Source organism: Antennarius striatus, chromosome 15 (genome assembly GCF_040054535.1).
Source record: "Antennarius striatus isolate MH-2024 chromosome 15, ASM4005453v1, whole genome shotgun sequence".
Taxonomy (NCBI): Eukaryota; Metazoa; Chordata; class Actinopteri; order Lophiiformes; family Antennariidae; genus Antennarius; species Antennarius striatus.
In genome coordinates, this window is record NC_090790.1 from 17,952,280 (window position 1) to 17,963,522 (window position 11,243).

Consider the following 11,243-nt stretch of genomic DNA (forward strand, 5'->3'; position numbering starts at 1 on the left):
AAAATGATTCTAGACTCATGTTGTGAGCGAGTCCGATCTAGTTGGGAAAGACACCAAGCTTCTTCCAATCAGAGAGATCGTGATTATTTTGTCTTTCTTTAAAAGCAAAGTGATTGAAATAAAATTAAAAAGTTTGGTTTGATGAGTCACAGGAACAGAAGCTTACCAAAACCAGAAAAATGTTTGGTTCTGGTTCTGGTGCTTCAATACCCATTTAGTCAGAGGTGGATTGGGGTCATCTTTGGCCCTCATGCCGGTCTGAGTCTAAACAACCCTAGACCCACCAGCTGGCACTTTTCTATCAGAACCAGAACTGAATCTGGGATCAACAACATAAACTTCCTTAAGTTCCCAGTGCTCATCAATGACCTTCTGGCTCTCAAGGACCGGTTTGACTTTTGCTGTTTTAGAGATATTCTGCCACCGTTTTGCTACTTACAACCCATCAACATTGGGGGTAAAATGTTAACGCTCTGTCAAACACAGCCCGCCCACTGCCAGACGCCATGGCAACGATATAAATCCTTTCACTTCACCTGTCAGAGGTGATAATGTCACGTCTGATTGGTTTCATGCTAATGCAGACAGCCCAATGCCAAACTTTGTCTTGTGGCGACCTTGTGGCCTGCCTCCAGGTGTATGTTTGGTGAACGCCCTCTGCTTACAGGGCGCCTCAAATCAAATTTAGTATCCAGTCACATGCTGAGTCGTCCTGTGGCTGCCCTGCACCAGTGTGCACACAGTCAATAGTCAGACTGTTAATCAATAATCCGGGCCGTTATCCTGACTAAGAGACTCTTGGAGCAATAAGACGTGTCTGGCAGATATGAAGACACGTTGTTTATCATCGATGCAATCACCTCGGCCGGTGCCGGAGGTGACTACAGGTTCTTGAACTGGGGTCACATCTTCTGAGTCAGCGAAACAGTTCTAAAAGAATCCCCCAGAAGGATTTCAGTCAAATCTGAACGTAAGCTCACAAGACTGTCATTGGTGGAGGGAATTGTCGTAGTCTAAACACAACATTCGGTCGTTTTTTGGTTCAGTAATTCTATAGGAGGAAAAAACGTGTCTGCCTGTGGGACTCGTTAATTTCACAAATCAAGCAATCTTATAGTAAGATGGTTTCCAGTCTACAAAAAATAATATATAATACAGGTAGTCCTCAACTTACGAACATTCGACTTACAAACATTCTGAAATTCAAACATATCGGATTATATTTTTTGTAATTGTTTAGAGACTAGAACGTCCGTATTTAGAGTAGTATCAACATTTAAATGACCTTAAATGGTGAGTAGAGGTTGGAATTTAATAACTAACAATGTAAAAAGCAATTCAGCTTATGAACAACGTCTTGGAACCAGTTATGTCCGTATGTTGAGGACTACCTGTAAAAATAATCATTATTGTTCATGATTTCTGAACAATAATGTTCCGCTAATGAGAAAGTGGGTGGGGTTTGGTATTAAAAAAGTTGATTGGTGCGCATCTTCCAATCACCAATCAGGACTGAGCATCATTTTATCTGATAGTAGCCGGTTTCTGGACAAATCCACCAAAACCTGAAGGAGGTTTGTTGGTTATTAAACTCTGATTTCATACCATTTAAATACAAAACAATAGCTCTTGTTTCTTTTGTTGTTATTGTTGAATGTTAGAAATTTGTACAAATAGAAGATATAAAAGGATTTGAACCCAAAAACGCTCCAGACCGTGTGCACTGTAATCTATTCTTCTGTCTCCGGACTGTTCAGATAAACCTTATCTAATCGCTAATGCGTAATGTGGGTCTCTCAATAATTAACAGGGCGGTCCACCCAGCTGCTATGACATCAGCCTCGATTAGCAAAAGTGTGTGGATATAAGTCCAAGTGTACGAGAGAAGGCTTTAAAAGAGCCCATTAAAGCTTGATTTATTCACACATCAACAACACAAACAACAAGGTCGTCTCGTTTATGTTTTGGGTTTGTCCTCGACCCGTTGGACTTTGTTCCCTCCTCAGAGCCGGAGGGAATAAAATAATTTTAGGAATTTATGACATTTGCTGACAGTTGTACGGTTGCATCAAATATAAATGCTAAGGTAATATATTAACATGTTACTTTGCTCATAGAGACTGAAGCAGATGTGATGCACGCTCACAAAACTAGACACATCATCTGGGAACCAGGAAAATCTGCAGGACTTTTTGGGAATCTACCTGGGCTGTTGTTGAGATGTCTCAGGTTTTATAATGTTGACCTGGTTCTAACAGTAAATAAAAGCTAAATGAATCACCAGAGGCTGCTGCAGGAATTCAAACGTTAACATTGTTATTTACCTTTCACAGCGATGATTGTTTATCACTCAAATTAAGCCCAGAAATATCATTTATTATGCAAAATAACAGCAGGCGCTAATGTTTTCTCATTTAATACATAGATCTGAACCCTCGTGTTTCGAGCTCGTGATGTGTCCCGGGGAGAGGATGGAGACTGACAGACTGACCGACCTGCCGGAGGATGAGGAGTTTGTTCTTCTTCGTAACGACGCCCTTCAATGAGACGTGGAAGCCAAAGCGCCCCTCGGAGGCCGTTTTTATGACGCCATATCTCTAAAGGTTAAGTATTCATGAGGCTGGAGGCTCGTCAGCTGATCAGCCTTCAGGTTCTTTGTCTCTCTTGTTTGTTTGTTTTTTAATTTTATGTAAACCCGTTAAGTTGTTGACTTTAAAATTACGTCATGATCTTTGTTCTTTATGCATTTGTCCTCCGGCTCTGTGAATTCTTTCCATTCACATGAAGCAAAACCTTTTTTTTTCATCTTCAGCCTTAAGCTCTTTGTTTTCACCCCAGCTGTCAGAAATATAATATATAACATAGTATCTAATTGATTTATATATTTTATGACTAGCCACGTTATTCATTTTACAGCAGAAAAAGGTTTTCTAATCTGAGCTGCAGCGGATTAGCCATTTCCCGACGAGTTTATGTTTTTATTTCAGCAGGACGAGGCAAAAACTACTTCTTGGATTTCCTTGAAACTTGGTGGGAAGATGCATCGTGGACCAGAATCAGTCTTAAAATGTAACCCGAATCATTTAGCATTCGGAGCTACAGCAAAGACGCTGAGAATCCTGTAGAACTGGTCTGGTTGATAAAACCTGTCACTGAGGGACAGGCCTTCTACTTAAGCATAGCACTTATCAAAAATGGACACCAGTGGAATGACAGCTGATCAAATCTATGTTTAGCTATCCCAACACGGACGGGGATTTATAAACATTTCAAATGTCAAAGGCCTCGGAGGAGCTGACCTCTGGGTTCCACTGCCCGGGGATTCATTGTGATGCTAATCCTGTTTTATCCAGTCAGACCCTAAAATAAACCCAGCGCTCTGAAGAATGAGCCGTAATCCCCCGTCTCCGAGCCGTGTGCTCCCCGTCCTGAGCTGGGATGTTATGTCACAGAGTTTCAGGGCTAAACCCATCATCCAATGAGAGCGAGCGAGCGAACGGGGGCAGGTGACACGAACGAAGTAAAGGGATTTCTGGATTTGGTGGGAAACGTGTTTTCACACGATTCGACCAAAACGAACATGTTAATTGCGAATGCATTAGCAGGGGGACGAGATGCATGATGGAACATGAGGGTGCGGCTTGTCAGTTTACAGTATTTTCGGCACTATAAGGCTCACCCTAAAGCCTTTAATTGTCTCAAAAACAGACAGTGCACCTTATAATCCAGCACTCCTTACATATGAAAATGTTTTAGATTGACGGTGCGCCTTATAGTCCAGTGCGCCTTATAGTGCGGAAAATACTGTAGGTTAGCTTAAGTTAGTTTAGAATGATGATTGCAAATATGGAAGAAAAAGTGTAAAATGAAAAAACGCTCTCCACTGGTATAAAATGCCAAGGTAGGATTCCAATTGCAAAGTACTGAAGTTGGAAAACAAGCCTTTTAATCAGGATTACCCCCCCAATGCCGCAATTATACGGACATACATGACTTATGGCATGCTATACATTCATGTATGTGCTGATGGAATTTGTCAGAATTTACTATAAGGAGCTTTTAACCCACAACCCTCCGAGCCCAGATGGCAACTTGATGAGGTAAAGAAATTGGGGTTGTGATCTCGCGCAGGAACGACGGCAGCTTGTCGTATACGAGGTCGAACATCCGCGCCCTAAACGCGGCTACAATCCTCTTAGGCTCCGGTCCAACTTGATGTACATCTGCAGCGATCTGATGAAATGTGTTTCGCCTTAATGCTCTCAATGTAAAGAGAACGGACCGAGGGGAGGAAGGGATTACAAGATCGAGCCGTTCGGACTAACAAGGAAGAGGACGGAGAACAAAAGCGCCCAGAGGAAGCTTGTCGTCCCGGTGGCGGGATGATTCAGTTTAATGTCGCTGTCAGCTGTTTCCGTGGCTTTTAATCAGAGGTGTGACATCTGGCCTCCGGGCTTTCCCCGTAATTGCTCTGCCGTCCTGAAATGGACAATAGCATCAGATCTATAAATTTGATCCGATCCTCAGTGATTAACTAAATGAGCTCTGTAGTTAATCTATGGAGCAGGGATCCATCCATCTCCTCTCGTGTTGGTTGGAACACGGGAGGTAATATCGACGACACGCCCGCAATCCAACGCCGACGGCCACGGGGGGGGGACGTTCGATGCGAATTATGATACCACAGGATCATTTCCCACAATCCTTCACGTCACGCGTTCAAACTCTACAGCAGTTCATCGTCTGTATCTGTTTGGATTAATGAGCTACAGTTACTATGGCGACCAGATCAGGCGTCAAACTGGCGCCACCGAACCTGGGGGGGGGGGTAAACGGATCAATATGGTGTTCCAGCAAAGTTTAAAATAATAAACTGATATTTCATTCAAACTTGAAAAAACTTTATTTAAAAAAAAAAATTTAAAAAAAAGATGATTAGGGGAGTTTTCCCTCTTTTTCCAGAGGACACATCCTGGTTCCGTCTGGGTTCTGTCATCTGCCATGTTGACATTGTGGTGAAAGTCTCAATAATTGCTTAATTATCTTCCAATTATTTGGTAAAGACAGGGCTTTGAACCACAATTTTTTGCAAATCGGTTCGTTCTAAACAGAAATGGAATTATAACCTTTCCAGTGTTGCGTTCCACCCATAAACTGACATTCCTGAACCGGTTAGAACAAAAAAATAAAATAAAGTTCCTGAACCGGTTAATAACGTTCCTTGTAAATATAAATATGTAGGTGTCGTATTTTGCGCTTAAAAGCCTTAAAAATTCTCAAAAATCAACGCTTTTAAAATGAAGCGTCTCATGTGTCCACTGAGTTCCAAAATCTGTAAAAATGATTTTGTGTGATTTTATTCAACACTCCACCAGATCGACCATTGTCCGCCGACGTAGGACGTATTACGTCACTACGTACGCCGGCAGCGATGGACCAATTAGAGAACACGATTCGAGGCCACGTCCGGCACACCTCCGGTAGGTACCGGAGTGTATGCCGGGACTGTACCGCAGGTATGCTGTTAACCACATCTGATTGGCTGAAGACCCCCGATAATGACGTCAGCGAAGAGATACGCGTATGACGCAACATGTAAACTCCAGGCTATCAGTTCCGGTTGTTCCGGTTCACGTAAAGAGACCGGGGGGGCGTCTCCATCTCTCTTGATCTGTTCTCACCGACGTCCAGCGGGTGGAGTTCTGTCGTTAATCCTCCAGGATGACTTCAGCCGCTTGACGTGGTTTCTGACAGAAGCGGTGTGTGTGTGTGTGTGGGGGGGGGGGGGGCGCATGGAGTTCTGGTATTCTGGTTGAAAGCCCTGAACAGGGGTGTCAAAGTCATTTTCACTGAGGGCCACATCAGCATAATGGCTGTCCTCAAAGGGCCAAATGTAACTAATAAATGTATGTAAATGTAACTCAATGTAATGTAACATAAATGTAACTACTCTTTAAGGTTAAATAAATGAATTCATTGCTGAATTACTGCATTGTGGGAAATGTAGTTTTTTTATTCAAAGCACACTTTTCACCTATTTATTTTTAGACACTCTGACCTTTTATCCTCTCACGGGCCAAATAAAACGATGAGGTGGGCCACATTTGGCCCCTCGGGCACCAGTACTACTGTCCCTTCCAGTAGTGTGTGTTTTTGTGTGTAAGCGGATGGCCTGGGGTGAATCGAAGGTCGCTAATGTGAAGACAAAAACGTAAGACAAAAGACAAAAATTAATTAATACTTAATTTTCCACAGTAGAAGCGATCACTCCAGCAGGTTTTCCAAATCTGCCAATGACATGTTCTGTTTTCCATGTTGTAGAGATTGTGAGTTTGCAGTAAAACGCAGCAGCATTGTGGCATAAGATATTTTAATGGTCTTGTAGTCGTCCTCGTCCTCTCATCAGAGCAGCACGGTGGCGCAGCGGTAACGCTGTCGCCTCACAGCCAGGAGGTCTGGGGTTCAAACCCCACTGAGGGCCTCTCTGTGAGGAGTTTGCATGTTCTCCACGTGTCTGGTGGTTCCAAAAACATGCGCATAGTTCAAGTTAAAATGATCACAGGTATTAAGGAGTGTGACAGGACACACACAGGGGGGTCATTGTAGTGGGAATTGGTTCTAAACCTGGTTACAGAAACTTTTTTTGGCCATGTTTCCTCCACCTGTGAACCTCATAAATACAAGTTCCAAACCAGATCCCAGCAGCTGAAGGTTTAGCTCAGAGAGATGAGAGGAGGAACTCACACCTGAGGTTACAGGTTCAAATCCCACCCCTCCCTTTATTTTTCATGTTGTTCCCTGAACGACGAAGACAAATACGCCCGGAGAAAAGGTGTGAGCGTGAAGGAATCGGTAGCGTGGTGGGTTAGCCCGTAACCATTTGAGCCCCTGGTGTCACATTCAAGTCCCAACCCAGCGCTGCAGGTTCTGGATCAAAACTGTGTCTCGCAGTAACGAGGCCCGGGGGGGGCCGTGTCCCCTCCGCGTTGTGTGGACTATACAAGGAGAGGGTTATGGAGCCCTGAGCCAGAAACGGCTGACCTTTTACTGCTCTCATGAACAACAATTTAATTTTGCTGGGGGAGTGTAGTTGCTGCCGCCAGGCGAAGAACGTTCCGATGACGTCAGGATTGTAGAAGAACCTGTAACGTGATGAATAGAAAAAAACCCTGCTGATATTTTACTAACGTGAAGAAAAATCTACTAGTAGACTGAATGAACAGGATGCAGACACTATGAAATAAGAACCCTCTCTGGGATCTTCACAGAGAAAAAGGCCGTGGAAATGAACTTCCTGTTGGACTGACCGACCCTTCTGTCGGGTCCAGGAGGCTCTGAGACTCGGTCTATAGCTCTTTCATCAACTTTCCTGTGAAAACCACAAAACAAACTAGTTAAGGAACCCAACTAAGTGAACAGTGGGGCTTTTTCTGGTACTGTTCAGGGGGCCGTGCCAAATCTGGAGATGGGCAGCATCCGGCCCGCGGGCCTTAGTTTGGGGACCGCTGCTCTACATGATCCACCAGTTCCAGGATGGATCGCTGTAACGACCCAGCTTTTTTAAAAGAGTTGTAACAAGAAGAAACCGATGTTAAAGGGTTAACGTAAAAATATTTAATAAACCAGATTATTTTAATAAAGGTAAAGGTTTTCAAGATTAACTAAAGGGCCAAAGGATGCTGCTCAAACAAAGGAATAGAACCACAAGAGGACCGCTGGACTCCTCTGGAAATTACTAGTAAAGTGAAAAAAAAACCCACAAAGTAATCTGATTACAGTTGTACTAAAAAAGTGCTGAGCACCCCCCCCACTCCTAACACTAACACAATCCAGTGCCTTGCAATCCACAGTGACTAACTCGGCCCACTCTTCCACAATTTCGCTACAAACTTGGTTCAAACATCTCATTTCCAGGAGCAAACCAGGCAGATTGTCTGTGAGGAAACAGCCCCCCCCATCTGAACAGCTGAAGACGATTTGAGGGCTCCCGCTCTGATTGAGGAGAACACTCTGCACCAATCAGGAGCCAGATATGGAACAGGTGGAGTGGGCGGAGCCAGGACTGAAGGGAAGTGAAGCACTGGGAGGAGGGAAACCAAACAGAAATACACACACACCCATGCAAACTCGTAACAATCACCAACAGTATTGATAATGATGGGAGGCCACTGTGTTTATTTTAACACAAAATTATTTTTAACACAAATCTAGCTGCAGGCTTTGTTAGCTCTGCAGTTTGAACACCAAAGACATGGATGTGGGCTCTGATGCAGGCTCCAGACAGACCCCGCTCCAGGTCCATGTCCAAATAACAAATTTGCTACAAGCCGAGGTTCGATGTTTATTAAAACATATTCAAATGAACATAAGCCTATTGAACAGAGTGTATATTATTTAATGATTAAATGAATAAAGCAATATTTTGTTACTGACAGGGGTCTGTCAGTAACTTCAAGAGGAAACATTAATGTCAAGATAAACGTATAAATGAAATTGCATGTGGTATGAACTCAAAATGCATTACTACGCTGTTCTATGATCCCACCAATCACTTCTTTCAAATAGTAAAATAAAAAAAATAAAATACATGTAAATCAAATCAGTTGTATTCTTTCTCATGGCTTTTATCTGCAATTTTCCTTGAGTCCATTCAACTGAAATAAATGAAATAAAACACAAAAATCTATGGCACACAGACAAAACACTACTTCCTTCATGGAGACACCACGTGTCTTGTAGAAACAAATGCATCGTGTCGGGGATGAAACGGTCAAACTTGGCAGAAGACACGCAGGTTTACCTTTGACCTCTCTGAACATGAACTCTGACCCCCACCTGGCTTGAAACCCCCTGCTCTCAGCGACCACCTTCCTTTTATCCATTTCTGAGGAGGGGAGGGGGGATAACTATCTCCAACCTCCGCTCTGACTGCTGATAAACAAGGAAACCGAAGCCCTCTTGCTGCAGTTACTTCCGCTACCGTTGCATTGTGGGGAATGTAGTGTTGGTGCGTGTAAAACCCCAGCGGGCGGATGCGGCTTGCGGGCCGCTTCTAGTAGTAATTAAAACTTATCCTGTGGGCCATAAATGATTCATCACGGACCAGATATGTCCGGTGGGCATTGGTTTTGACATGTTTGATCAGTTATTATCGATTATTAATAACTGACCATCTTCCTTGTTTGGATGATCCACCCAGGTGATCAGGCTGCGACATTCCAAACTGTGGGAAATAATGTTTTTAATCCAACCCTGGACACGCAAGCTGAGATCATAAATCATGTTCACACACGTGTGTCATCCTCGTGTATCCAGGTGAGTAACTATGGCAACGCATTAAGAGGGCAACCCAGGTATCAAGAGCCAATTCATTCCACCGCCATCATCGCGCAGCCTTAAGCGGAATAAAGAGGCCGTGGCGTGAAATGAGCCTTTTTTTAAAAAATTATTATTATTAAAATTTACACGCATCTGATGCGGAAGCGGCTCGATGCGTGAGCTGCGTGACAGGCTCGTGACAGATGATTTAGATGCGTGTTCACACAGAGCGCATCCAATTCAAATGCGTATATAACAAAGTCCTGGGAAAGAACGCGTCCTTGGACAAACGTGATTAATGGCGACCCGTCGTGTTTCAGTGAAGCTTGTGTGACGAACGCAGAGTGGGGTTTTCCGCGTTTGATTTTTTTTTTTTTTTTTGTATTCCACCGCGCAAGGAAATGGAAGCTCGTTTTAATTAAAGCAGACATTCAATAACTGAGGAGTGAAATCAGGCAGACTTCAGGTCGTTGCGTCAGCGGCAGAGAGGCGCTGCGTAAAAGCGCGGCGGCGCAGAGCAAACAATGATATAACGCTGCGCAAACACTCAAAGTCTCCCCGGGTGGAGCAACCCAACGACACTTCTAGGAACTGTTGGCTCAGTTTGGGTTCCACGAACTGAGCGCAGCTCCTCCCTGAACTGGAGCCGCAGCCGGGACGTCCGGAGCGGGACAGGGCTCCGGTTTACCTCCGGTCACCGGGACCTCCCCAGGTTCGGATCCAAACGGGTACTCAAAACCATGGAGGCGAAACAGGAAGTGAACCCAACGCTTATTATTAGATTTCTAATAAATAAAATATTTTAAATTTGTTAATTATAGTAAACATGTTTTAGTTGATCACTTATTAAATTTTTTTTGAAAACTTTTTCTAAATAAAAAAATATTTTTAAAATATCTCATAAGTGAATGCATTGTAATTGTAATTTATATATATTTTTGTCAGACCACATTTTTACAAGAAACTCATTTTAAAAAGTCCCACTGCGCCATGTTAAATATCTTTATTTTAATTTTTAAAGAAGAAATGGAACATTAATTAATCATAAATTAATGCGTGGTTAAATAATGTATATTTTTGAAATAAAATCCAAACCACTGTCAAACGCTGGGAGCTAAGTGCAATCTATCTATCTATCTATCTATCTATCTATCTATCTATCTATCTATCTATCTATCTATCTATCTATCTATCTATCTATCTATCTATCTATCTATCTATCTATCTATCTATCTATCTATCTAATGCTAGAGGATTTGCTGAATTTAGGACAAACTGCTTCAAAACACAGGATAGTTAAATTAACAGTGTTCCTGATGATTCTGACAAAAGTTGCCACATGATGTTATGACCTGTTCCTAAACACGGAGGGGATGACCTCTGGAGGGCCTCTGCTGGAGTCCGACCACCAGTTCTGACCCCCAGGTCCTTATTTAGCAACATCTCAGGACATCATTTGATCTCAACATTAGCTCTACGAGGAAAACTCCCAGCGTGTTGCCAGCCAACATCTAACGTGTCGTCATTCCTAATTGTCCTGTTCAAACAAAATGTTCCTGCAGCCTGAACCGTCAACAGCTGAGGCTGCTGGGTACACATTAAGACCGAGCAGGAACCAAAGGGCCAAATGTCAAGTCACGGTCCGACTGGGGATCGATGCCGGAGGACAAACTGTGCCATCTGAGCGAGTTGGACACAAACAGAACCGGGAGGATGGAGGGAGGACAGATGAAGAGGAGGGAAGAGAGGAGGCTCCTGCTTGATGCTGAACAGCCATGACCTCATAGCTGGAAGCCAGGACCGGCCCTCGTCCCTCAATCAGTTGTGTTCAGACGCCGGAGGCCGTCATAGGTGTCAGAAGCTGCAACAAGTTTCCCTTCAACATTAGAATAACATCAATTTCACAACCATCTGTGGCCTGAAGA

General features: G+C 43.5%; 1 long non-coding RNA gene across 1 annotated transcript; it reads left to right on the forward strand.

Moving 5' to 3' along the window:
• The first annotated feature begins 1,934 nt into the window (after nucleotides 1-1,934).
• On the forward strand, nucleotides 1,935-10,081 carry LOC137608766 (uncharacterized). The gene is made up of 3 exons (XR_011038235.1): nucleotides 1,935-2,086; nucleotides 2,426-2,603; nucleotides 7,915-10,081. It is a non-coding gene; the product is annotated as an uncharacterized lncRNA (long non-coding RNA).
• Nucleotides 10,082-11,243: the final 1,162 nt, after the last annotated feature.